This window comes from Arvicanthis niloticus, chromosome 22, assembly GCF_011762505.2.
Source record: "Arvicanthis niloticus isolate mArvNil1 chromosome 22, mArvNil1.pat.X, whole genome shotgun sequence".
Taxonomy (NCBI): Eukaryota; Metazoa; Chordata; class Mammalia; order Rodentia; family Muridae; genus Arvicanthis; species Arvicanthis niloticus.
Window position 1 is genome coordinate 48,517,345 of NC_133429.1, and position 27,287 is coordinate 48,544,631.

At 45.8% G+C, this 27,287-nt stretch overlaps 1 long non-coding RNA gene and 1 pseudogene across 1 annotated transcript; both read right to left on the bottom strand.

Moving 5' to 3' along the window:
• Nucleotides 1–9,614: 9,614 nt before the first annotated feature.
• On the bottom strand, nucleotides 9,615–10,501 carry LOC143436289 (uncharacterized). The gene is made up of 2 exons (XR_013106417.1): nucleotides 10,313–10,501; nucleotides 9,615–10,162 (listed from the first exon to the last, which is right to left on the bottom strand). It is a non-coding gene; the product is annotated as an uncharacterized LOC143436289 (long non-coding RNA).
• A 3,846-nt stretch (nucleotides 10,502–14,347) lies between these two features.
• On the bottom strand, nucleotides 14,348–16,952 carry LOC143435637 (ubiquinone biosynthesis protein COQ4 homolog, mitochondrial-like; annotated as a pseudogene).
• Nucleotides 16,953–27,287: the final 10,335 nt, after the last annotated feature.

The window sequence follows — 27,287 nt, forward strand, 5'->3', positions numbered from 1 at the left end:
AAAGCCTGAGTTTGTCCTCCAATAAAATTATCTTAAGGAGGAGAGTGTGGTAATGCATGCCTGTAATCCCAACACTCCTGACACAGAGGCAGGGGGATCAATAATTCAAGGTCATCCTCTTCCATATAATGAGTTCGAGACCAGCCTGCGATATATGAGTCACACTCTCAAATACACACAGACACTGGTTTAGCATGTGCAAAGCCCTGGGTTCAATCCACATCATAATGTAAACCAAACATGCTGGTGTACACCTGGAATCCCAGCGGTTGCCCTTGGCTACATAGAGTTGGGTCCAAGCCTGGATACATAAGACTCTGTCTCAAAAGAAGAAGAAATAATAATGGAGCCAAGAGTGGAGGTGGATGCCTATAATTACAGGCTGGGGCAAAAAGATGGACAGTTGGAGCCAGCCCAGCTTATGAATAGCAAAGTCTTGAAGGAAGAGGAGGAGGAGGAAGAGGAGGAGGAGGAGGAGGAGGAGGAGGAGGAGGAGGAGGAGGAGGAGGAGGAGGAGAGAAACAGGCAGGGGAGAGAAGGGGGATATATAAAATAAAGGGGCTTCTGGTTAAAGTTGGGCTGGGGCTTGGGGACGTGGGGAAAGCATCTGTTTTGTCCAGACTGTAAGGGAAAACCTGCGAAAACAAAGGAGAAAAGAAGCCAGAAACAAAATAGAATGGTAACTGGATTAGCAACCCTGAGAATATCAATTCCTAAACAAAGGTAAATGAGAGACATAATATACCATTGGAAAATTTCCATGGGGAAGCTCACCACACCAGGGGGAACGTCCAAAATATACTCTCATCAGTTAATGAAACAGACACAAATCCTGCCATTAGCCCCTCGGGCTGTATGCTGAAGCCTGCACACAGATTTTCCCATCAGATCTATGCAAGACCTCACACTTAAATACACAGAAAGCCAAGCATAGTTATCCAAGGGAAATCCTTAATATACAAGAAAGAAATCAAACAAATTAAGCCAGAAAGGAAAAAGCAAATTGGAGGCTAGAGAGATGCATGGAGCGGGAGGGGGAGGGGAAGATGGGAAACTGTTTTGGTGTAAGCCTGAGTTCATAAAAATCAGACTCAGCCGGCAGTCTGTAACTGTAACTCACCAGGGCAGAGTTTTATGTCAACATGACACAAGCTAGAGTCATCTGAGAGGAAGGAGCTCACAGGAAACAAATACCTCTACAAGATCAGGCTGTAGGCCAGCTCATAAGGCATTTTCTTAATTACTGATTAATGGGAATGGCTCAGCCCATGGTGAGTGGTGCCATCCCTGGGCTGATGAGCTAGGGTTCTATAAGAAAGCAGGCTGAGCAAGCCAGTGAGCAGCACCCCTCCACGGCCTCTGCATCAGCTCCTGCCTCCACGTTGCGTGCCCTGTCTGACTTCCTTCAAAGATGAACAGTGATGTGGAAGCATACACCAAATAAATGCCCTTCCTTAATGTGCTTTGATCCTGGTGTTTTATCTCAGCAATAATAATCCTAAGACAAACAGAGACAGGCAGATCCTGGGGGGCTTCTTGGCCAGCCAGTCTAGCCAAATTGGCAAATTGGCATGTTCGAGCTTCAACCAGAGATCCTGTCTCAAAAAACTGAGGCGGGGAGCAATAGAGGGAGATGCCGTGCCAATCTCTGGCCTCCATGTGTGCACAAACATTCACACATGGACGGACACATGCACACCCCACATATTCAAAAAAAAAAAAAAAGTAAAGCAAATTAGAGCAAACAGATTGCCAAGGGGGAAAACAGCTGGGTGTCCTTAGGGGAATAATCCAGTGCGTCTGAAAGAGTGCAGTGCACAGCTGAAACCTTTAGTGAGGCAAACCCAGGGCCTTATGTGCGACAGGCAGGGTGGCACTTAGCTCAAGAGACCTACAAGTAGTAATCCTCCTCCTGCTCTGTCACCAGAGTAATGAACCGTCAAGCCCTGCACTCAGGATGCTATTTTTTCTTCTTGTTTATTAATTAGCATGTGTGTGTAGGGGGTGTGGGTTGGTGGGTATGAGATACATGCCCAAGGAAGCCAGAAGAGGGCACTGAATACCTTAGATCTGGAGTTACAGGTAACTGTGAAAAGCCAAACATCAGTGCTGGGGAACCAAACTCAGGACCTCTGGAAGAGCAGGGTGTAATCTTAACTGCCGAACCATCTCTCCAGCCCCAAAACTATATAAATTTAAAGAATTGTTTATTTTATGTATATGAGTACACTGTAGCTGTCTTCAGACACACCAGAAGAGGGCACCAGATCCTATTACAGATGGTTGTGAGCCACCATATAGTTGCTGGAAATTAAATTCAAGACTTCTTGAAGAGGAGCCAGAATCACTGTGCCATCTCCACATACATACATACATACATACATGTAACTACCATTCAAATAAACAAAAGGAGTTCTTAGAAATCTAAACTGTGATAGAAGAAATAAAAACTCAACTGAGGGCTGGAGAGATGGCTCAGTGGTTAAGAGCACTGACTGCTCTTCCAAGGTCCTGAGTTCAATTCCCAGCAACCACATGGTAGTTACAGCCATCTGTAATGGGATCTGGCACCCTCTTCTGGTGTGTCTGAAGACAACAGTGTACTCACATACATTAAATAAATAAATCTCAATAGAGATTTCTATTGAGTTTTTTTTGGAAAAAAAGATAGAAATATGGAAGGTTCAAGTTGAATATAAATTTTCCTCTACTTTAAAAAACAACTTATAGATGTTAGAACATCAACTCTGAAAGTCACAAATTTAAACAATGAAAGTTAAAGAAAGGGACAGTCAGGAGGGAAAGCATCATCAAAGACATTTATGACGTTGGAGAGTTGGCTCAGTGTTTAAGAGCAAAGGACTCAGGTTCGATTCCCAGCACCCACATGGAGGCTCACCATCATATCATGAACCAGGCACCCATTTTGTGCACAGGTGTACACACACAAAACAAACAAACAAACACCTCATAAACACAAAACAAACAAACAAAAATCTAAAAAGAATTTACTCCAGGTGTGGTGGCACATGCCTTTAATCCTGGCACGATGGAGGCAGAGGCCGGCTGATCTCTGTGAATTTGAGGCCAGCCTGGTCTACAGAACAAGTTCCAGGACAGCCAGGGCTTCACACAGAAACCCTGTCTCAGGAAAAAGAAAATAGCCAGGCACAGTGGCAGGAAGGGTGGCAGAGGCAGGCACACCTGGCAGTTGGAGGAACAAATTTAAACAATGAAATGCCTTGGATACATAGATCCTGTCTCAAAACACAAACAGGAAAAAGAGAGAGAGAGAGAGAGAGAGAGAGAGAGAGAGAGAGAGAGAGAGAGAGAGAGAAATAAATTAATTTAAAAGTAGTTCCAGGGCTGGAGAGATAGCCCAGTCAGTAAAGGCATCCTAGATAAAAGCCTATGTTGATCCCCAGAAGCCATGTAGTGCCAGCAAATCACTGACAGCATGCACGCTTACAATGCCAGCACTGGAGAGAAAGAGACAGGGTACCTGAGGCCCTCAGACCAGCCAACCTATTCTATCTACTAGGTGATTCTAGGCAGTGAGAGACCCTCACCAAAACAAAACAAAACCACAGTAGCTGGTTAGAGGAGCAACAGCAAAAGTTATCCTCTGGACTCTACAGGCACTAGCACAGGCATACATGCACACAGACACGAACACAGATACACAGACACAATGAATAAATGTTTTATGATGGGCAGGATAACATGTCCTTGTAATCCCAGTACCTGGGAGGCTGCAGGAGAACTGTTGCAACTTGAAATCTAGCCTGGTCGACACATCAAGTTCCAGGTTAGCCAGGAATACATGTCCAGACCTTGTCTCAAAAAAAGAATTGCACATTGGTCACACGATTTTTTTTGAAGATTTATTTCTTTGTTTTATGTAGCTGATATTTTTATCTGAATGTACACCTCTGTGCCAGAAGAGGGCATCAGATCCCAGAATGAATAGATGGTTGGGAGCCACCAAGTGTTTGCTGGTTGTTGAACTCAAGAGACAGTACTCTTAACCACTGAACCAACCATCTCTCCAGCCTGAAGCCATCAGTAGTGGTACACGCATTTAATTCCAGCAGAGACAGGCAGATCTCCATGTTTGAGGCCAGGCTGATATATATAGTGAGTTTGAGGACACTACACAGGGAAACCCTGTCTTGAAAAACAAAACAAACAAAACCCCCCAACAAAACAAAAACACAACCAAACCAAACCAAAACCAAACAAACAAACTCAACAAACAATTTTAAAAGCTCCTAGAGGAAAGAACCCAGCTGTCCTGCCTAGATGACAAGTCAGGAGAGCAAGAGGCTTATCAGTTCACTGGGGGTGAGATAACAATAAAAAAAAGCTTACGAGTGTGATTCACAGGGGCGGTGCCACTTCAGTACACGAAGGATACCTGTGGTTTCTAGCTCCCCTTAGGAAAACCACTGTGACCTTGGTAATTAAGTCTTGCCAATATTCTGAGGTTTTCAATAATCATAGATTCTTCTTTAATAATTTCTAAATTATGAAATTTCCCACAACCAAGTGTGGTGGGTATTGTGGTACAAGCCTGTAATCAATCAGTCAGAGGCAGGGAAATCAGAAGTTCAAAGTCATCCTGAGCTCTGTAGGAGTTGGAGGCTAGCCTAGGCTACATGAGATTCTGTCCCAATAAACAAAGAAAGAAAAAGGCAGCAAACAAAACAGAAAAAGCAGAACACTGGTAACTGTATCAGTTTAAGTAACTGTATCAGTTTAAGTAACTGTATCAGTTTATGAGGCTATCTCTAGCTACTACAGGCCAAAGGGGTAGCAAGCTAAGTGTGACTGTGGCTTATCTGAAATGCTCCAAATTAGATGTAGTACGGATTTCTGATTCTTTTTCCAGATTTTGAAATGTTTGAAAATATATAATGAGATATTTTGGCCATGAGATCCCAGTCTAAACATGAAATTCATTATACACTATGTATGTTTTATTCGTATGTCTGGAAGTAATTTTCTACAATATTTTTGTGTGCCTGTTTTGTCTTCTTCGTTTTTAAAGATATTTTTGCCTCTGTTTAGAATGTACTTTAGCATTTTTAACTATGGGTACGTGTGTGGGTAGGTACTCACCAGAGCCTCACATCTCCTGGAGCTGAAGTTATAGGTGGTTGTCCACCATCTGACGTGAGTACTGGAAACAGAACTCAGGTCTAGGATAACTGCTGAGCCATTTCCCTAGCACCCTGTGAAGGACTCTAACAGGCTCAAACTTGGCGCTGGTTGGTCCTGTCTACCCCTCTTCCCTCCTGTGCAAAACCACTAGACTGCTTATTTGGCAACTTTCTTATTTGACTTGTTCCTGAGACGAATCACCAAGGTTCAGCTATCAAAACATTAAGGTTCAGCAAATTCTCCATTTGACAATCCTAGCATGTCCCATCAGGGCTTGCCACTTCTCCTTTAGAAAACCACTGCTGCTGAGCTATCCTGTGTAAGAATTTGGTGTCTGGGGGTGTTCTGGGCTGCCTCTGACATACCTTCTCCATGTTTTTATTTTTTTAAAGTATGTGTATGTGTGTACCTCTGTGTGTGTTATGTGTGTGTGTCTGTGCTTGTGTGTTTGTGCCTGTGTATGTGTGTGCCTGTATATATGTGTGTGTGCCTGTGTTTATGTGTGTGTGCCTGTGTATATGTGTGTGTGCCTGTGTTTATGTGTGTGTGCCTGTGTTTATGTGTATGTGCCTGTGTATATGTGTGTGTGCCTGTATATATGTGCCTGTGTATGTGTGTGCCTGTATATATGTGTGTGTGCCTGTGTATATGTGTGTGTGCCTGTGTATATGTGTGTGTGCCTGTGTATATGTGTGTGTGCCTGTGTATATGTGTGTGTGCCTGTGTATATGTGTGTGTGCCTGTGTATATGTGTGTGTGCCTGTGTTTATGTGTGTGTGCCTGTGTATATGTGTGTGTGCCTGTGTATATGTGTGTGTGCCTGTGTATATGTGTGTGTGCCTGTGTATATGTGTGTGTGCCTGTATATATGTATGTGTGCCTGTGTATATGTGTGTGTGCCTGTGTATATGTGTGTGCCTGTGTATATGTGTGTGTGCCTGTGTATATGTGTGTGTGCCTGTATATATGTGTGTGTGCCTGTGTATATGTGTGTGTGCCTGTGTATATGTGTGTGTGCCTGGATATATGTGTGTGTGCCTGGATATATGTGTGTATGCCTGTGTATATGTGTGTGTGCCTGTGTATATGTGTGTGTGCCTGTATATATGTGCCTGTGTATATGTGTGTGTGCCTGTATATATGTGCCTGTGTATGTGTGTGCCTGTATATATGTGTGTGTGCCTGTGTATATGTGTGTGTGCCTGTGTATATGTGTGTGTGCCTGTGTATATGTGTGTGTGCCTGTATATATGTGTGTGTGCCTGTGTATATGTGTGTGTGCCTGTATATATGTGCCTGTGTATATGTGTGTGTGCCTGTATATATGTGCCTGTGTATGTGTGTGCCTGTATATATGTGTGTGTGCCTGTGTATATGTGTGTGTGCCTGTGTATATGTGTGTGTGCCTGTGTATATGTGTGTGTGCCTGTATATATGTGTGTGTGCCTGTGTATATGTGTGTGTGCCTGTGTATATGTGTGTGTGCCTGTGTATATGTGTGTGTGCCTGTGTTTATGTGTGTGTGCCTGTGTTTATGTGTGTGTGCCTGTGTATATGTGTGTGTGCCTGTGTATATGTGTGTGTGCCTGTGTATATGTGTGTGTGCCTATGTATATGTGTGTGTGCCTGTATATATGTATGTGTGCCTGTGTATATGTGTGTGTGCCTGTGTATATGTGTGTGCCTGTGTATATGTGTGTGTGCCTGTGTATATGTGTGTGTGCCTGTGTATATGTGTGTGTGCCTATGTATATGTGTGTGTGCCTGTATATATGTATGTGTGCCTGTGTATATGTGTGTGTGCCTGTGTATATGTGTGTGTGCCTGTGTATATGTGTGTGTGCCTGTGTATATGTGTGTGTGCCTGGATATATGTGTGTGTGCCTGGATATATGTGTGTATGCCTGTGTATATGTGTGTGTGCCTGTGTATATGTGTGTGTGCCTGTATATATGTGTGTGTGCCTGTGTTTATGTGTGTGTGCCTGTGTATATGTGTGTGTGCCTGTGTATATGTGTGTGTGCCTGGATATATGTGTGTGTGCCTGTGTATATGTGTGTGTGCCTGGATATATGTGCCTGTGTATGTGTGTGCCTGTGTATATGTGTGTGTGCCTGTATATATGTGTGTGTGCCTGTGTTTATGTGTGTGTGCCTGTGTATATGTGTGTGTGCCTGTGTATATGTGTGTGTGCCTGGATATATGTGTGTATGCCTGTGTATATGTGTGTGTGCCTGTGTATATGTGTGTGTGCCTGTGTTTATGTGTGTGTGCCTGTGTATATGTGTGTGTGCCTGGATATATGTGTGTATGCCTGTGTATATGTGTGTGTGCCTGTGTATATGTGTGTGTGCTTGTGTGTGTGTGCCTGTGTATATGTGTGTGTGCCTGTGTATGTGTGTGCCTGTATATATGTGTGTGTGCCTGTGTATATGTGTGTGTGCCTGGATATATGTGTGTGTGCCTGTGTATATGTGTGTGTGCCTGTATATATGTGCCTGTGTATGTGTGTGCCTGTATATATGTGTGTGTGCCTGGATATATGTGTGTATGCCTGTGTATATGTGTGTGTGCCTGTGTATATGTGTGTGTGTCTGTGTTTATGTGTGTGTGCCTGGATATATATGTGTATGCCTGTGTATATGTGTGTGTGCCTGTGTATATGTGTGTGTGCCTGTGTATATGTGTGTGTGCCTGTGTATATGTGTGTGTGCTTGTGTGTGTGTGCCTGTGTATATGTGTGTGTGCCTGTGTATATGTGTGTGTGCCTGTATATATGTGCCTGTGTATGTGTGTGCCTGTGTATATGTGTGTGTGCCTGTGTATATGTGTGTGTGCCTGTGTATATATGTGTGTGTGCCTGTGTATATGTGTGTGTGCCTGTATATATGTGCCTGTGTATGTGTGTGCCTGTATATATGTGTGTGTGCCTGGATATATGTGTGTATGCCTGTGTATATGTGTGTGTGCCTGTGTATATGTGTGTGTGCCTGTGTTTATGTGTGTGTGCCTGGATATATATGTGTATGCCTGTGTATATGTGTGTGTGCCTGTGTATATGTGTGTGTGCCTGTGTATATGTGTGTGTGCTTGTGTGTGTGTGCCTGTGTATATGTGTGTGTGCCTGTATATATATGTGTGTGCCTGTATATATGTGCCTGTGTATGTGTGTGCCTGTGTATATGTGTGTGTGCCTGTATATATGTGTGTGTGCCTGTGTATATGTGTGTGTGCCTGTATATATGTGTGTGTGCCTGTGTATATGTGTGTGTGCCTGTATATATGTGTGTGTGCCTGTGTATATGTGTGTGTGCCTGTGTATATGTGTGTGTGCCTGTGTATATGTGTGTGTGCCTGTGTATATGTGTGTGTGCCTGTGTATATGTGTGTGTGCCTGGATATATGTGTGTGTGCCTGTGTATATGTGTGTGTGCCTGTGTATATGTGTGTGTGCCTGGATATATGTGTGTGTGCCTGTGTATATGTGTGTGTGCCTGTATATATGTGTGTGTGCCTGTGTATATGTGTGTGTGCCTGGATATATGTGTGTGTGCCTGTGTATATGTGTGTGTGCCTGTGTATATGTGTGTGTGCCTGTGTATATGTGTGTGTGCCTGTATATATATGTGTGTGTGCCTGTGTATATGTGTGTGTGCCTGTATATATGTGTGTGTGCCTGTGTATATGTGTGTGTGCCTGTGTATGTGTGTGCCTGTGTATATGTGTGTGTGCCTGTGTATATGTGTGTGTGCCTGTGTATATGTGTGTGCCTGTGTATATGTGTGTGTGCCTGTGTATATGTGTGTGTGCCTGTGTATATGTGTGTGTGCCTGTGTATATGTGTGTGTGCCTGTGTATATGTGTGTGTGCCTGTGTATATGTGTGTGTGCCTGGATATATGTGTGTGTGCCTGTGTATATGTGTGTGTGCCTGTGTATATGTGTGTGTGCCTGTGTATATGTGTGTGTGCCTGTGTATATGTGTGTGTGCCTGTGTATATGTGTGTGTGCCTGTGTATATGTGTGTGTGCCTGTATATGTGTGCACGTGTATATGTGTGTGTGCCTGTGTGTGTACCTGTGTACATGTTTGTGCCTCTGTGTGTATGTGCCTGTGTGTGTGCCTGTACATAGATGAGTTCTGATGCCCGGAGCATTGCTGAGGCTGTCCTAGAGTTGGAATTTCAGGGAGCTGGGACCCACACCCAGCATGAGTACAGGGAATGGAACCTGGGTCCTCTGCAAGGGAAGCTCCAGCCCCTTTCTTTGTCTGTGTTGGGTTTGTTTGTTTGTTGAGATGAGGTCTCACCTTATAGTCCTGGCTGGCTTGGAGTTCTGCCCACTTTTTCCTAAGTAGTGGGATTAAAGATGTATGTCTCTGAGACTGACTGCACCTGCATTTTGGTTGCAATTCCTCACAAAATGTCATTTGGAGAATTTTTTCCTTTAAAAAAATCTTTTTATTTCATAAGTGTGAACATTTGTTTGTATGTCTGTGGTGCCAGCAGAGGCCAAAGAGGGCATTAAATCTCCAGAAACTGGGGGTTACATACAGCTGTAAGTGGCCATGTGAGTGTTGGGAATGGAACTTGCATCCTCCATAAGAGCGACCAGTTCTCTTAACCACTGAGCTACCTCTCCAGCCCCTATCTATGGAATTTTTATTTCTTTTTCCCCCCATAGGAACTTATCACTTTTATTTGTAACAAATTCTTCCCGATTTTTCCTGCTCAAAAATTCTTTGAGACAAGAAGATAGTGCCTTAGCCGATCGGAGAATAGAATCATCTGACTCGCCCATCCTGCAAATGGCCCCGCAGATGCTGTAGGTTTTAAACTGGCCATTAAACTGGCCTGTGCTCCTGTCAACCTCGGCCACATTCATCTGGGTGGATGCGTGGTCCTTGGCAGCAACGATGCAGTTGTTCGTAGAGCATTTCTGCAGCACAGCACGTACAAGTCCCCAAACTCCCAGGTGTTGTTCTGCGTTCTGAGGCCGTCCCTACAGAGTCACCACGTGGGTCATGAGTCTGGTCAGGCCCACACTCCAAGTTTGTGGCTCTAGCCAGACCCATGCCTCTCCACCCAGCCCTCCCGGCCATGCGACCTCCCCAACCGCGCCCGGTCTGGCCCAACCCACTGCGTGGCCTACCTGCTCCGGAATTTTTCAGTTTAACAACTTAGCCACAAAATGCTTCGTATTTCAGGTCATCTCAGATTCCAGACTCAAGAATTCGTTATGGTGTAACTGTACTTTAGCCAGTTTCCCAATCTTAATAGAAGAATTAGCCTGGCAACAGTGACCGTTGCCTGCCAAAAACATTGAGCAAGAGGCTCAAGGCCGGTGCAGCTGACGCTGTGTCAATACACTATTTATGTAAATACATTAAATAACAGAACACCAGGAAAGGAACAGCCTGGGTTCAGTAATATGATATGAATGATAGGATTATCTGCAGAGGGCACTTTTGAAGGAACAAAAAAAAAAAAACCTGTAAAAATCACTTGCCAGTTTACAGGAAATATGAGACATAGCCGCCTATGCTAAATGACAATGCAAGGGTGTGACGGGGACAAACAAGAAGAATGTCCCAGTTTCTGCAACAAAGTAGGGGTAGAATTGTTACAGTTACCATTCGCTGACATTAACCAAGTGCAATTCACAGACCTTGCTTGGATCCCGAGCCTAGGACATGGCTTTCATGAGTTAACTGGAGAACTCTGGACACAGACTCATCCCGCATATTAACCAGCATCTGAAACTGTCAGATGTAGTACTGGGTATGATGGTTGAAGTTTTTAAAAGTAACCTTAACCCTTGGTGAAATTTAGGTGTTTATCAATGAAATGGTGTAATACCTGGAGGAAAAGAAAAAAAAATTCCCAAGACAAAGGAGCTTCAGGGGAAAAGTATTCAAGTCGGGAATTTTCATTAGAACAATCCTGTGGACATCTAAGGGGACATGTTGGGGCATAAAAGAAAGAACATTAAACTGTCTCACCATTGTTAAACCAGGGTGGTAAGTGGTAGTGTCATTATGTCTTACTTTCAAAATTATTGCAATTTTATTTTTCTTTTTCACTCTGTAGCCCAAGCTATCCTGGAACTGTCAAATTTGAGGTAATCCTGCCTCAGCCTCCTGAGTGCTAGCATTACGGGTGTGAGCCACCTGTCCCAGATCAAAATTTCTATTCTGTTTCTTTTTGAAAAACACAAGGAATGGTTTGGATTTAGCTGAAGGTAAAGCCTAATGAAATAAAAGTCATAGGAAACTGCCAGAAATGCAGCAGAGAACGGCCAAAGGGGACTGTGGGAAATAGGATAACAGGAAGAGTCAGGCAGAGCCTCCTGTAGTAGAGCAGCATTCAATCCAGGATGCAGAGGCAGGAGGATCTCTGTGACCAGAATAGGCAACAGAATGGGCAACCTGGTCAACTGAGCCAGGTCAGCCAGGCAGGGCTACGTGGTAAGACCTTCTCCCTCTGTCTCCTTGGTATGTCCCCAAATCTATAAGATAAATATTTTTTTCAAAAGTCCCCGTTTCATGTAGTTGTAAAAACTGAAGTAAATACTGTTTATGGAAAGTTCATGTTCTGTACCTGGCACAAAATGGGCACTGAATGAAAATGTACTGCGTTTTTGAATGGCTAATTTAAGTATGATTTAATGCAAACCTTTGCTCCTTCTGTATTCCGAGAACTGGTTCATCTCTGCTCCCACTCACAAGCCCTGGTCATCATCAAGAACAGCAAGGAGTACATTATCTCTGAAAACAATATAAGTTGACTACCCGCCCCCCACCTTTTTTTTTCTCTTTACACCAAACAAATTGATTTCAAAATGCTGGGAAAAGCCAGGGCCAAAACAAATTCCCCCAAACTACCCTTCCAACACTCATTCTCTCCCCCCTGCCTGCCCCCATCATGGAGTAAGGAAAGCTAAGCTGGTGCTTGCGAGCAGAGCTCAGTGGTTAAGAGCACTTGCTGCTCCTGCCAAGGACCCAGATTCATCCAGTTCCCAGCAGCCAGATGGTTCAAAACAGTCTGTGATCAGTTCCAGAAAAGCTAACCCCCTCTTCTGACCTCCAGGGTCTGGTGTTTATGCATACAAGTCCCACTACTTGGTCTATGTGGAAAGGCCATGAAGGCACTATGTAGACCTCTAAGGTGGAGATCGAGGTACTGTTCACTAAAGCCAACATTTTGATCAGCTCATGAATAGAGTGGAAAATTGAGTACATAGTATTTAGTTATAAAAATATTTAAAGTCTGAGGCTGGAGAGGTGGCTCAACGGTCAAGAGTACTTCCAGAGGTCCTGAGTTCAATTCCCAGCAACCACATGGTGGCTCACAACCATCTGTAATGGGGTCCAATGCCCTCTTCTGGTATGTCTGAAAAGAGTGACAGTGTACTTACATTAAATGAATAAATAAATAAATAAATAAATAAATAAATAAAATTATAAAAAATATTGAAAGTCTAGGGGAGGGGAAAACATGAAAAAAATATTGTATAAGCTGAGTATGGCAGCCCACACTTTTAATCCCACAATTCTGGAGGCAGAGGCAGATGGATCTCTGTAAATTCAAGGCCAGCCTGGTCTACAGAGTGAGTTCCAGGACAGCCAGGGCTACACAGAGAAACCCTGTCTCGAAAAACCAAAAAAAGAGTGTTTAATTCTGTAAAGTCTAGCATGTTGGGGTCCATTTACCAAGATGGAGACATCCAAGTGAACTTGCAGACCCAATTTAAAGCACAATAGGGGAACTGAACAGAGTATCAGCTGGGTGAAGGTTCAGGGGTCAGGTCACTATGACTCTGCCTATGATTCACTTGTCCTTATCTAATTTGGTACTATCTGCCAAAGGCTGCCTATTTACAAGGTCTATGACTACTCAGGCTGGTAGATTTGTCCAGTTTTAAGAAACAGAAATTAAGGCCTAGTCTCCTGACCTGCCAGTTTGAAGCCTGTCATGGAGTCAGCCTGTCTCAGTCCCATCAGCGGCTCATAACCATAAGCCTAGCACTTGGGAAACTGAAGCACAAGGATTCCAGCAATTTGAGGCTAGCCTGGGCTACAATGTGAGACACTGTCTAAAAGAGGAAGAGAGGAATTGGAACACGTGTGTAATCCCAGCACCCGGGAGGCCAAGCAGGGAAGTCATATGTTTGAGGCCAGCCTGGGCTCCTTTTTATGCAGCCATGAGATGACCCACATTTGGGGATGTGTCTTCCCACCTCAATTTTAATGTAGCCTAGAAAATCCCTTACAGACACATCTGAGATTTGTCTCCAGGGTGATTCTGTAATGCCAGGGAAATGCTAGTGATTCCCCCCCACCCCCCCAAAAAATAGACAGGAGCCAATTTATTGTAACTCACAGTAGGGCCTTTATTCTATTCAAGCAACCTCCGAACCCCCATGCACCACTGTCACACAGGACTGTTTTGGTGGTGGGGGAGTCCCGAATATCTATCAGGGCAAGACTTTATAGTAAGTACCAAGCAGGGCATACGTGTGCAAGCATCTCATTGAAAAGCTGCTGTGGCCGGGCGGTGGTGGTGCACACCTTTAATCCCAGCACTTGGGAGGCAGGCAGATTTCTGAGTTCAAGGCCAGCCTGGTCTACAAAGTGAGTTCCAGGACAGCCAGGACTACACAGAGAAACCCTGTCTCGAAAAACCAAAAAAAAAAAAAAAAAAAAAAAAAAGAAAGAAAGAAAGAAAGAAAGACAAAGAAAAGCTACGGGGGCCTTTAACATAATTGGCTGGTCCTGGGAGTCATATCATAAACTTAATTTCTGCTCCCCTCTGCATTGGTGGTCGTTAGGCAGGGGTGGGCTTGTAAGCTGGGGAGTACAGGTTTGTTGGGAAAATAACCTGGAGATGCTGCTCTTGTTGAGGGTGTAACCTGGAGACGCTGGTCTTGTTGGGGATTAGCCTAGAAACTGGAGCTAGGCTGAGGTTTTGTTGGGGGGCAACTTGGAAACTAATGCTTGGTACCAGCCTGATAGTTTACCTGAGTTCAAATTTAGGTCAGGTTCTCTAATGGAGTCTGAACTTAAAAGGTTTGGCATCTCAATTCTAGAGCCTACGGATTGACAATCTAAAACTGTCACAGATTCACCTCACATCAACCTGGTGTCTGGACACATCACCTTTTTCCTAGCTAGGCCTGATGGGAGCTTTATTCGTACAGCAGACACACCTTCTCCTCCTGACCATTCTTCTCAGAGACTGGAACAGGATGTAGTAATCAAACCTTGGAAGACCAAGCTCGACAGAATGACCTGTCAAAGTAACTGTCCAGAAGAGAGGCTTCAGACCTGAGCAATCCAGTATGATCCAAGATGGCTGTTCCAGGCACACATACGGCTCCATTTGGATAGCTCATGGCACCCTGGGGCCCCGCTGCCCTGGCCCTCTCTCCTGGGCTGGCCCTTAAGGAATATGACAGCAATGACTGTAAGATCATAAGTGACACTCTGAGTTCAAGGTTCAAAGGGAAAAAACGAAGGCAGTGGAAAGGGGCTCCTTTGGCCCCAGGAAGGCAGGGTGTGGAGAGGCAGGTTCTACCCTCCCTGCGCAGCGGCTCAGGACCTGGATATGTTTCCCAGGGAGGACTGATGCCCAGCTCCTCCTGCAGGGCTGTTGGGGACTGCCCCCAGCATTACTGGTAGATATTGAGGACTCACAGGGCCCTGCCCCCAAGGGATCAACTCAGAGAACAATGCTTGCAGGCTCTGAGCAGACACTTTGAGCATGGAGGCAGGTAGGTTCAAAGAGTGCTACCAGGGTGCACACCGACTGGCCGGTCTGCACAGCCTCAGAACACTTTATCACATATTTATCACATATCACAATATGCCCAGCATATTGGTGGGCATCCCCAGCAGAGTGTGTAGCTCGTCATGCACCTCCCAGTATCCCTGAATCACATAGGCTAATTTCTCATAGTCAGTCCACAAAACAGATAGGTGTTTGTGTATCTGGAGAGACCCTGTTCACATCCAGGAAGGGAAGATACTCTAGTCCCAGGCTCTGAAGCTGGCTTAGGTCAAGGGTAGACAGTGCGTTCTGAGGATGTTCTTGTAGAATCTGGGCACCCTCTGGACCCTGAGGAATTTCAGGGTACAGCATCCTGTGGTCTCCACTACAACTGCAAACATGTCATGGTAAAAGGGGTTGTAGAATGTCATTCCTGCAGAGCCTGTGCCCAGCAGCATCCTTTGCAGATGATAGGGATGTGGTCAAGGTACAGCGGGCCAACACCATGGCTCCTGGCCCTGGGGGACACATCTGCCCAAACGCTTCATTTCCTCCCTCATTCCCATAGGCTAATGGCCATCCCATAATGCAAAAAAACAAAAAAACAAATAAAAAACCCATTCTAGCCTGTTTCAAAAATCCCCATAGTAAAGCTGACCAGATCTCTGTGAGTTTGAGGCCAGCCTGGTCTACAGGGTGAGTTCCAGGACAGCCAGGGCTACACAGAGAAATCTTGTCTGTAAAACCCCAAAAGAACAAAAATTAATTAACTAAAATCCCCATAATCTTTTTTTTTTAAAGAATTTATTTATTTATTTTGTGTAAGTACACTGTAGCTGTCTTCAGACACCCATATGAGGGCATCAGATCTCATTATGGATGGTTGTGAGCCACCATGTGGTTGCTGGGATTTGAACTCATGACCTCTGGAAGAGCAGTCAGTACTCTTAACCACTGAGCCATCTCACCAGCCCCCCATAATCTTTTAATAGTTCCAATACTTTTTAAAATTTTAAGTCTCTTCTAAAACTCAAGGTGGTCTGTCTCTTCACAGTGAGCTCCTTCCTATGAAACCAAAAGTTAGGTAGTTCCAATGCACTACGGCACAGAATAAACGTCCCTATTCCAAAGGAGGGACTGGGGGCACAGCAAGAAATGCTCAGATTTAAGCAGGTCTGAAAGGAGACAAAGAAAAAAAGCAAACCCTAATATCCAGAAGACATCACCCTGCTGCTCCTGATGGAGTCACAGGCTTCAAAGGATTCATTCAGGCAGTCCCAGCATCTGTCTCTGCCTTCTGCAGACATACAGCCTCTGTCTTGAGCCATTTCATTCTGAGCTTGGGACTTTCATAAGCAGACCTCCTCTGATTCTGGCATCTTCAACCTCCTGGGGCCTTCATTTTTACTCAGGGTTTGCCTTTATAGCTTTGTGTGATGACCCCTCAGGACCTGGCACCACGTACTGCTTGGTCTCAGAGACTTCTAAAAATCTTAATATAAATATCCATGACTTCTCCACTTCTCTTCTCCTCTCCTCTCCTCTCCTCTCCTCTCCTCTCCTCTCCTCTCCTCTCCTCTCCTCTCCTCCTCTCCTCTCCTCTCCTCTCCTCTCCTCTCCTCTCTCTCTCTCTCTCTCTCTCTCTCTCTCTTGCTCCCCCTTCCCACCCCTCAAGATTTATTTATTTTATTTATATGAGTACACTGTAGCTGTCTTCAGATACATCAGAAGAATGCATCGGATCCCATTACAGATGGTTGTGAGCCACCATGTGGTTGCTGGGAATTGAACTCAGGACCTCTGGAAGAGCAGTCAGTGCTCTGACTTTAAGCCATCTCTCCAGATCCTGTGTACTGCCTGGTTGCCTGGGACCACAGTGGCTATGGCTTCTGCTTACCGAGGCTGTCCTGGAGCAAGCGCCCCTTTGGTGGCTTTCCCAGTTCAGGCTCTTTCCTTTCTAGTGCGTCTGTATTCTCCCATGTTCGAGCCCCAATGAGTCGGTATTTCTTAGGGCACTTTTCCATAACTTTAAATGTGCCCCTTTCTTCACCAGTTTGCACAGTTTCAAATTAATGCTCCTTTTCACTGAAGATCTGAAGAAAAGCAGTGAGCAGAAAAATACATTAAAAACTGTTGTGATAGTTTGTATATGCTTGGCCCAGGGAGTGGCACTATTTGGAGGTGTGGCCTTGTTTGAGTGGGTGTGTCACTGTGGGGTGGATTTAAGACCCTCACCCTAGCTGCCTGGAAGTCAGTCTTCTGCTAGCAGCCTTCAGATGAAGATGTAGAACTCTCAGCTCTTCCTGCACCATGCCTGCCTGGATGCTGCCACGCTCCCACCTTGATGATAATGGACTGAACCTCTGAACCTGTAAGCCAGCCCCAATTATATTATGTCCTTAAAAGAGCTGCCTTGGTCATGGTGTCTGTTCACAGCAGTGAAACCCTAACTAAGACAACTGTTAAGACAAGTGAAGGAAGGTGAGCACAGGTCATGGTACCTCAGTTTGAGAGACTTCAGTGTCTGGGTAAAGGAAGACCAGGAAGGCTGTATATAGTGGGGAACAGGAGGCACTGAAAGTCGAGAGTTCAGGCATCAAGAGTCTCATCTGAGGGCTGGAGAGATGACTCAGTGGTTAAGGACACTGGCTGATCTTCCAGAGAGAGGTCCTGAGTTCAATTCTCATTACCCACATGGTGGCTCACAACCATCTGTAATGGGATCTGATGCCCTCTTCTGGCGTGTAGATATTCATGCAGATAGAGCACTCATATACATAAACATAATCCTTTAAAAAAGAAAAGAGGCCGGGCAGTGGTGGCGCATGCCTTTAATCCCAGCACTTGGGAGGCAGAGGCAGGCGGATTTCTGGGTTCGAGGCCAGCCTGGTCTACAGAGTGAGTTCCAGGACAGCCAGGGCTACACAGAGAAACCCTGTCTCAAAAAACCGAAGGGGAAAAAAAAAAAAAAGAGTCTCATCTGAGACTAGGAAGCCTATGGGGCAGGAAGCCCACGGTTCAGGAAGCCCTCGGGGCAGGTAGCCTGTGGGGCAGGAAGCCCTCAGGGCAGGTAGCCACCATGCTCATGGTGAGTGGGAACAGAGCTCAAAAACTGAGAAAGATGCTGGCGTCTGAGAGCTCTAACTTGATCCGAGTGGGAACAGTCTCGAGATGGAAACATAATTCTGGGGGGTTTTCTATGACGCCCCTTGTTTCCAAATAAATGACACAGAGACTTTAAAATTATTCATAAGTTGCAAGCACTGAGCTAGGCCTGTCCTGAGTTAGTCTAGCCTAGCTCTGCTGGCCTGCGTGACTCCCTAGCTTTGGATCCAGTCACTTGCCATCTGAGTCATCTGAGTCTTGCCCTGACTTGCTCTGGTCCATGTGTGTCCTCATGGCTGCTCCCTCATTGCAACCTCATGGCAAATCCTCCTGGTCCTTCTCCCTTCCCTCTTTCTCTACCTGGGACCCCTCATTCTCTGTCTACTTGGGAGTCCCTGACTGGGATGGGAACTCCTACCCTAATTCTCTTCTTTTGCCCAGCGATTGGCCAATCAGTTCTTTATTAAAACCAATCAGAGGGGATGAAAAACAATATTTACACATCATTGAGACAGGAGATGTCCCAACAGTCATGATAATTGCCAACGTCTGGACTGTAAGCTCTGGGCACAGCAATCAGCATGTTGAACACATGGGCACAAAAGTATCAGCCAGCATCTCGAGCTGCCCCTCTGTCTTTGATACACGTGGAGCCAAAAACTCTGCCGGCTGAGGGTGTGAACGTGTGCACTAACTACATTCACAGTAGCACACCTCCAGTGTGGTGACTAATCCTCGGGAGGCCGTTAAGAGTCTCAGTCCTGTGGTAGATTTCACACTCTCAATGAACACCAGTTAAACACAGTAGATACTCACAAGGTACGATCTAGGAAATCAAGTGATTGAAAGAATACACCCAGCCCAGGCCTTCAAAGGGTTAATTAAGTGCAGTGGGGCAGTGAGATGACTCAGTGGATAAAAGTTCTCACCAGCAACCCCCATGACCTGAGTTGATCCTTAGCATCTTGGTAGGGGCAAAAAAAAAAAAAAAAAGAAGAAGAAGAAGCAACTCCTGCAAGTTGTCCTCTGGCTTTCATGCAAGCACTGTGGTACTCATGAAACTGAAGGGAGTAGACAGACAGACGGACAGATGGATGGACAGATGGACTGATGGACGGGTAGATGTAATTAAAGCTATGTGCGACCAGCACCCATCCCTGAGAGGTGGGTGGAGAGGAGACGAAGAAGGATAGAGAGACAGAGAAGGGGGAGGAGGAGGCTGGAGAGGTAACTCAGCCATTGAGAGCACTGCTGCTCTGGCAAAGGACCCACGTTTACATGGTGGCTCACGCAAAGAGGTATTGGATAACCTGGAACCCAAGTTACTGATGGGTCGATGTGGGTGTGGAATTGAACTGGTGTCCCCCTGAAGAGGAGCAAGTGCTCTTAACTGTCAGGCCACCTCTCCAGAGTGTTCGCTGTCTTGTTATTATGGGGATCTCACTGTGTAGCCCCCTGCCTTCATCTCCCAAGTGCTAGGGTTAAAGGTGTACAACACCACAGTCTGGCTCCTGCTTTCTGTTTTTTGAATAAAAGTTTGAGCCGGGCGGTGGTGGTGCACCCAGCACTGGGGAGGCAGAGGCAGGCAGATTTCTGAGTTCGAGGCCAGCCTGGTCTACAGAGTGAGTTCCAGGACAGCCAGGGCTACACAGAGAAACCCTGTCTCGAAAAACCAAAAAAAAAAAAAAAAAAAGAGTAAAAGTTTGAACACTCGTTTCATCCAATGAGATAAATTGCTAATGGGCAGATGGGATACTCATTGTTCAACAGGGCTCTATCTACTGAATTCTTATTATCCAAACCATGCTTAGATGCCATTATATCCCCACAAGAATGACCATAATGAAAAGGACGCAGGAGCAAGTGCCATTTGTAAAGTGAAAACACTTACAGTTGGAGACACTGAAACTCTCAAATCCTTCCAGTGAGAATGCAAATGGCAGTGTGGGTCAGTGGTCGCCGCACCCTTCCTAGCATGGACGAGGCCCGAAGTTTATTCCTGGTATATTGTTCCACTGATTAAGCGTCTCTTTAAAATCGAAACATAAAGCCAGGTGTGGTGCTATGTGCGTTTAATCCCAGCATTCCTAACTAGGACAGGAGGCTGAAACAGGAGAATCACTTGGGCTACTCACGGGGTAGCTGGTCTAGAGTATGCAGAGAAGCAGCCATGAGGGAGACTGTGCCTCACCAAGGTAGAGGCAGAAAACCAACTCCTTAGTATTGTCCTCCATCCTGAGGTGCTCGTGCCTCATCTTGGTGAGGGCTCTGGAAATGCTCTCTCTGTCTCTCTCTGTCTCTGTCTCTCTCTGTCTCTGTCTCTCTCTCTTTCTCTCTCTCTCACACACACAGTAAAAAGACAAAAAAGCATCCATTTCCTCTTTAGCTTTGGAGTCATGAAAAATTATTTCTTTTTGTTTGTTTGTTTGTTTTCCAAGACAGGGTTTCTCTGTGTAGCCCTGGCTGTCCTGGAACTCACTCTGTAGACCAGGTTGGCCTCAAACTCAGAAATCCACCTGCCTCTGCCTCCCAGGCGCTGGGATTAAATTATTAATTTAATTAAATAATTATTAAATTATTTCTTTAATTTCCAAAATTAGGATGTTCTGATGGGCTCATTTCAACTTTATTTATAATGAAATCCCAAACAGAAAATTAGGTAGGCTTTTTTTCTCTCTTGTTTTCTCTCTTGTTTTCTTTATTAGTGCCTCACATGTGAGGGATGATTTAAAAAAAAAACAACAACAAACATGTATTTATTTTATTTATATGAGCACACTGTAGCTGGCTTCAGACACACCAGAAGAGGGCATCAGATCCCATTACAGATGCCTGTGATGGCTGTGAGCCACCATGTGGTTGCTGGGAATTAAATTCAGAACCTCTGGAGGAATAGTCAGCTCTCTTAACCTCTGAGATCTCTCTCCAGCCTGGTGGCTGTTTTTGGTTTTTTTAATGATCATTTGCCTGTGTTCATGAACCGGAAGATTATTTAGTAAAGATATATTCATTCTCCCCAAACTGATTGAAGTGAAAACCCAATAAATCCTGTTATTTTTGTTGACTCTCACAATTGGTTCTAACAGACATAAGGTTAAGAGTCCTATGAGGAGGAAAGACCAAGGGTCGGGAGGTGGCTTCTAGATAATGTACTTACCATTTGCGTCGGAGACCTGAGTTTGGGTCCCCAGAAGTCACAGGAAGCCTAACATAATACATATGGGGACCCCAGCACCCCAACACTGAGATGAGAGAAAGACAGGAGACTCTTGGGCTTGTTTGCTTAGCCCACACAGCTGCAAACAATAGATCCTGTCTCACACAAGGGGAAAGCCAGGCCTGAGCTTCCCCCTCTTCCTGAAGTGGTCCTTTGCATGTGTTCCATGGCACTGGAACACACACACACACACACACACACACCCACCCCCGGGGGGGGGGGGGTCAAAAAATAAGAAAGGCAAAATGAAAAAATGTTAGTTAATCTGCCAGGTACTAAAACATGTTATGAATTTGTAGTAATTGAAACAATGTAAGCTAAATGTGACAGTTCATGTCTGCAATCCCATCCTGGGAAGGCTGAGGTGAAAAAATTGCCTGATCTATGTAGCAAGTTCCTGGTTAGCCTGCTACACCCAGACTCTGTGGGAGGGGAGAGGTGGAGAAGGGAGGGCAAGGGAGGAGCCATAGAGGAACCAGAAACAGACAGATGTGCTGCAGATACTTTCCAATAAATGGTGCAGAGACCAACTAAATAAAAGTCATCAAGGTAGTGGCTGCCTTTAATCCCAGCACTCAAGAGGCAGAAGCAGGAGGATCTGAGTCTGAGGCTAGCCTGGTCTACACAGTGAGTTTCAGGACAGCCAGGGCTACACAGAGAAATCCTAATAAAAAATAAAAAAGTCATTAAGGAAAAGCCATTGAATCTTTTTTAAAAAGGTTTAACCATTTATTTACTGTAACTGTTTTCAGACATCCCATAAGAGGGCATCAGATCCCATTACAGATGGTTGTGAGCCACCATGTGGTTGCTGGGATTTGAACTCAAGACCTCCAGAAGAACAGTCAGTGCTTTTAACCACTGAGCTACCTCTCCAGCCCAAAGCCATTGAATCTTATCCTTCTTTAGTTTCCGTTATCAACTTGACACAAGCAAAGGTCACTTGTGGGGTTGGAGGCATGTCACCATGGTGAAGGGTACCTTCTGCTCTTCCAGAGGGCTCAGTTCTATTCCAACACCGATATGCCATCTCACAACTGTTTGTGTTTCCAGTTCCAGGAGATCATTACCCTTCTCTGACCTGTATGGTTACCAGACACACATGTGGTGCACATACAAACATCCAGAGGAAACAGTCAAACACATAACACATTTAAAAAAAAAATCAAAAAGTCATCTGGGAAGAAATCTCAGTTGAGGGCTTGCCTATATCGAATTGGCCTGTAGGCACATCTGTGGAGAATTGTCTTGATTATTGATTGATGTGGGAAAACCCACTGTAGACATCCACCCATGAGGAGGTGGTGATCCTTAGTTCTACAACAAAGATGACTGAGCGTAAGTCAGAGGGAGCAAGCCACTAACTAGGCCTTGTTTTTCACAAGGCTCCAGATACAACTTCCCTCAGCGAGGGGCCGAAGGGTTGATACCTAGAAGTGTAAACCAAAATAAACCACTTCCTCCATGTCCCCAAGTTGCTTTTGCTCAGGGTGTATTTATCACATAACAAAAAAAAAAAAAAAAAAAAAAAAAAAAAACACAAAAAACAAAACCCTGTTTGGACTGGTTCCCGCAAGCACAGCTGCTGTAAACTTGTAGGAGCCCTGGTCAGTTTACAGTCTTTCTCCCAATCTTCCAACTTTTACATTTTTCCTCTTCGATCCTCTGCACTGTACCCGGGCCTCGCTGAGGTGGTGTTATTCTCAGGCTGAGCCCTCACCCATCCGTGACAGCATCCTGTGCAGCTATGGGTCTTGGCATTCCCTGCCATTCCACTGCAAGTCTTGATTCTCTGATTAGTCCTGAGAGTAGCCTTTATCTGTGCTTACAAACAGATACTTGGGTTGTGTGAGGCCATGTTAATTCAGCCAAGCAGCCATGGTGGGTTCCCCTCTAGGGTCTAGGACCTCATCAGGGTTACAGTATTAGGGGTGGATCCTCAGGTAGAAGGGACCTCAGATACATGCAGGGAGTGGTTGGCTTCCCCAGGAACAATCTAAATATCCTGTGTGACGGGTTGGTACTCTATGTCAGAGAGTTCACAGCTGCATAAGACCATTATTGCCTTTGCTGCCACCCACCTGTGTAGCATGCTCTAACTTTTCTCCTCACAAACAGAAGATCCCAGACCCAGTCCCAGCCTGATTGATCTATATCCTTCATCTGAGGTGTATAGTGTCTTCAACAAGAGGGTTATCAGCTAGTTCTGATGGGCACCCACCAGAATCAGCAAGAACCTCTATTATTTTGGGGACCTCTAAGGCCTCCCCCATCAGCTGCTTCTGTGACAGTATCCTACGCCTGTCATCAGGGAGTTACCTAATGTTTCTAGGGCCAGCATAGTCTAGTCTTGGAAGGCATCATATACCTTAAACTCTCTTTCATTTTATGTGTAGAGATGTTTTGTCTGCATGCACGCATGCATATGGTCCCTGAGGAAGCCAGAACATGGCGTCAGATTGATTCCCAGGAACTGTTGTTACAGATAGCAGCAAGCTGACACGTGGGAACTGAACCCTGATCCTCTGAGGAACAGCTAGAACTTTAACCCAGGGAGCGCTCTCTCCAGCCTCATGAGTTCCACCTTTATGTGGGCTCTAGAGATTAGGTCTCCAGGATTGCTCCTTCACCCGCTCGGTTATCTCACTAGCCTTGAATGGTTCCCATTCTGTTAAAAAAAAAAAAAATGTAAGTAGAGGCTTCATTTATAATTAAAATGACTTCATCCAAAAGAAAACTTGTCTCTACTCCAAGAAGAGAAAAGTGTAGTGAAAATATTCCAAATACATATTAAATAGACATGCCTTGTTTAAAACATGAGAACAAAACAAACATCTTGAATGGATGTAGGAAATAAATATGGCTCAGGGCTGAAGCAGCAGCAAGTGGGCCACAGGGTGAGCAACACAGATGCCAGTAGTCAGACACTTCTGAAACAGGATGTTCTGTGGCATGATAGGCGGGTGTGTGACATTGTGACACCTCTGCTGGGTTCTTTCCACTAACAAGTGCTTGCCTGGACTGAGTGGTTAGAAGGGCAGAGGAGACCAGGCTAGCCGACCCATTCATGCTGAATGAGCCTGAGCTAGCAGCAGACTGGGAACAGACTAGCAAATTAGTTCCCTGTCAAAGGAATTTTTTTCAAATCTCCTGTTGCACTAAGAATGTAAATTGTGGTTATGAATGTAAATCAAGACACTCTCAGGATCCGTCAGTAGAAAGAGAAGGACCCTCCAAGTTCAAGTGCACTGGTGTATCTAGTAGCCATTACAGCCTTCTTCCTAATGAGCTCTCTATCCTGGTGCAAACTAAAATTCTTTCTCAGGGAAAGATGTAAGCGGTACCCACTGCTCCTCCTGTGGTTCCAATGAACAGAGGCACAAACCCACCAGAGTTCTCCCTGGAGAGCCAGTGAGTTTACTGAAGCCAGCTTCTTTACCGAGCCCGGATGAGAAGTTACTTACTAGAGTCTGAATGCTTCCCCTCGCAGACAGCCACACCACAGTCTTTTCTACGGTTGAGGGTGAATGACCCCCACAGCTGAAGGATGGAGCCCGTTTCCCCTGCTTTTCCTCCATCATGAATAGTCCAGCCCCTCCCTAAGGCAGCACTGCTGTACACACAGGTGAGGGTCTCTGACCACCCCTGCCCACGAAGGATGAGAACAGCCCACAAACCCAGCTAGTAAAAGGTTTCAAGCAGACACAGCAGAATTCCCCAGCATGGCGGTTGTTAGTATTCTGTCTAAACTCCACCTCCACAGTTACCTGGCAACTGCCAGGTAGGCCTGATCCACTATAAAAGGGGCTGCTTGCCCCCTCCTCTCTCTCTTATCCTCTTACTCTCTCTCTCTCTTACCCTCTTGCCTCTCTGTCCCCTCCCCCACCTTCCTCTCTCTCCGCGTGGTCATGGCCGGCCTCCACTTCTACTTCTCTCTTATCTTTCCACCTTCTTGTCCCCACCTTTGCCCTATCTCCTGAACAAACCTCCTCCCCCTTGGAATCATGTGGTCTGGAGTGGTCTGTTCTGAACTGCAGTCCGGACTTCTTAAAACAACTAACAGCGGTTGTTTACCTAAGGTAGTCCCTGTAGACACCTGTGGCAGGAAAAACTTTATTTACCAAATTCCCTTGTAGTTTGTGTTCTTGTGTTATCCATATGCCAGTCTAGGAAATCTGGATTGGGAAAGGCCTTGCAGAGGGAGTGAAGGGAAATCCTGTGTTAGCTACAGGGTCTCGGCATTGCCTTTTGACCTCCCTGTCCTGTGATAGCTGGCCACAAGAGATGCTTAGAGGTCACCAAATATGCTCTAGCCCAGCACACACACCACCTCCTTAACCACCCTTAGCAATGACCAACAGCAGGCCCTAAAAGGGGAAATCTTCAGCTCCCCACCCCCACCTCCACCACCCCACGTCCACCCTTCACTTTCACCCTACCCTAGCCCCCGAGCCCCTCCCCCCATCTCCAGCACCCCCACCCCTTACCCTCACTCTCCCACCCCCCCACCTTCACCCCACAACACCCATTCATTTACTCTCTGCCTCACCACCCACTTCACCCCACCCCTCCATCCCCCACCTTCACCCCACCCTACCCATCAGCCCATGCCTGCTTACCTCACCCGTCCACCCCACATCCACCTAACATCTTCACCTCACTAGTGCGTCCACCCCCCACTTCCTATCCTCCACACTTCTACCTTATCCCACTCCTTCACCCCACCCCACCCTCTTTCTGTTTTTCAGCCCTCAACTACCCCTTTGGGTGATCGGACAACTGACAACTGGCTGTGGTGACCGCTCTCTGCTGGCTCTTTTCCAGAAAAAAGCCCGTACTGTCCATGGGTTGCTCAACCTCTTGTCTGTCTTTTCTCCTCCCTGGTTGGGATGTGGACCTTCCTGGGAGCTTCTCTCTCTCTCTCTCTCTCTCTCTCTCTCTCTCTCTCTCTCTCTCCCCTCACCACCATTGTCACAACCCTTCAGGCTCTACCATTTCCATTGCTCTCAAGTGCCTACCACTGGCTGACTTGACACTGCGTAAACTTTGAGAGATTTTTCTCTCTCACCTAGAAACTCTTCCAACCACGTGCCAGGTGGATCTCCATGCCTTCTGGTTTTATGTCGAATTAACACAAGCTAGAGTCTTCTGAGAGACGAGAACTTGAGTTGAGAAAATGCCTCCGTGAGATCTGGCTTAATTAGCGATTAATGTGAGAGGGGCCACCCCTGGGTTGGTGGTCCTGGGTGCTTGAGAATATAAGCGTGCTGGGATTAAAGGCGTGCGCCACCACCACCCGGCAAGCTGAGCAAGCCTTAAAGCAAGCCAGCAAGCAGCGGCCGTCCATGGGCTCCTCATCAGTGCTTGTCTCTGGGTCCCGTCCAGTTTTGAGTTCCTCCCCTCGCTACCTTAGATGTCTCACTGAACTTAGATGAGGAAATGTAAGCCAAACAAGCCCTTTGCTCTTCAAGTGCTGGCTCTTAGTCACATTACTTCATCACAGAAAGAGTAATCCTAAGACAACTTCTTAAAATCCCTGGTGCCTGCTGGAGAAATTCTCACCAAATTTACCACTGGTCTCCTAAAGATGGTGTGATGGTTGGAATATGCTCAGCCCAGGGAGTGACGCTATTAGAAGGTGTGGCCCTGTTGGAGTGGGTGTGGCTTCGTTAGAGTAGGGGTGTCATTATTGATGTGGGAAATAAGACCCTCATCCTAGTTGCCTAGAAGCTAGTATTCTGCTAGCAGCCTTCAAATGAAGATGTGTGTACTGGCTGGTTTTGTGTGTCAACTTGACACAAGCTGGAGTTATCACAGAGAAAGGAGCCTCCCTTGAGGAAATGCCTCCGTGAGATCCAGCTGTAAGGCATTTTCTCAATTAGTGATCAAGGGTGGGAGGGCCCCTTGTGGGTGGTGCCATCCCTGGGCTGATAGTCCTGGGTTCTATAAGAAAGCAAGGTGAGCAAGCCAGGGGAAGCAAGCCAGTGAGTAACATCCCTCCATGGCCTCTGCATCAGCTCCTGCTTCCTGACCGGCT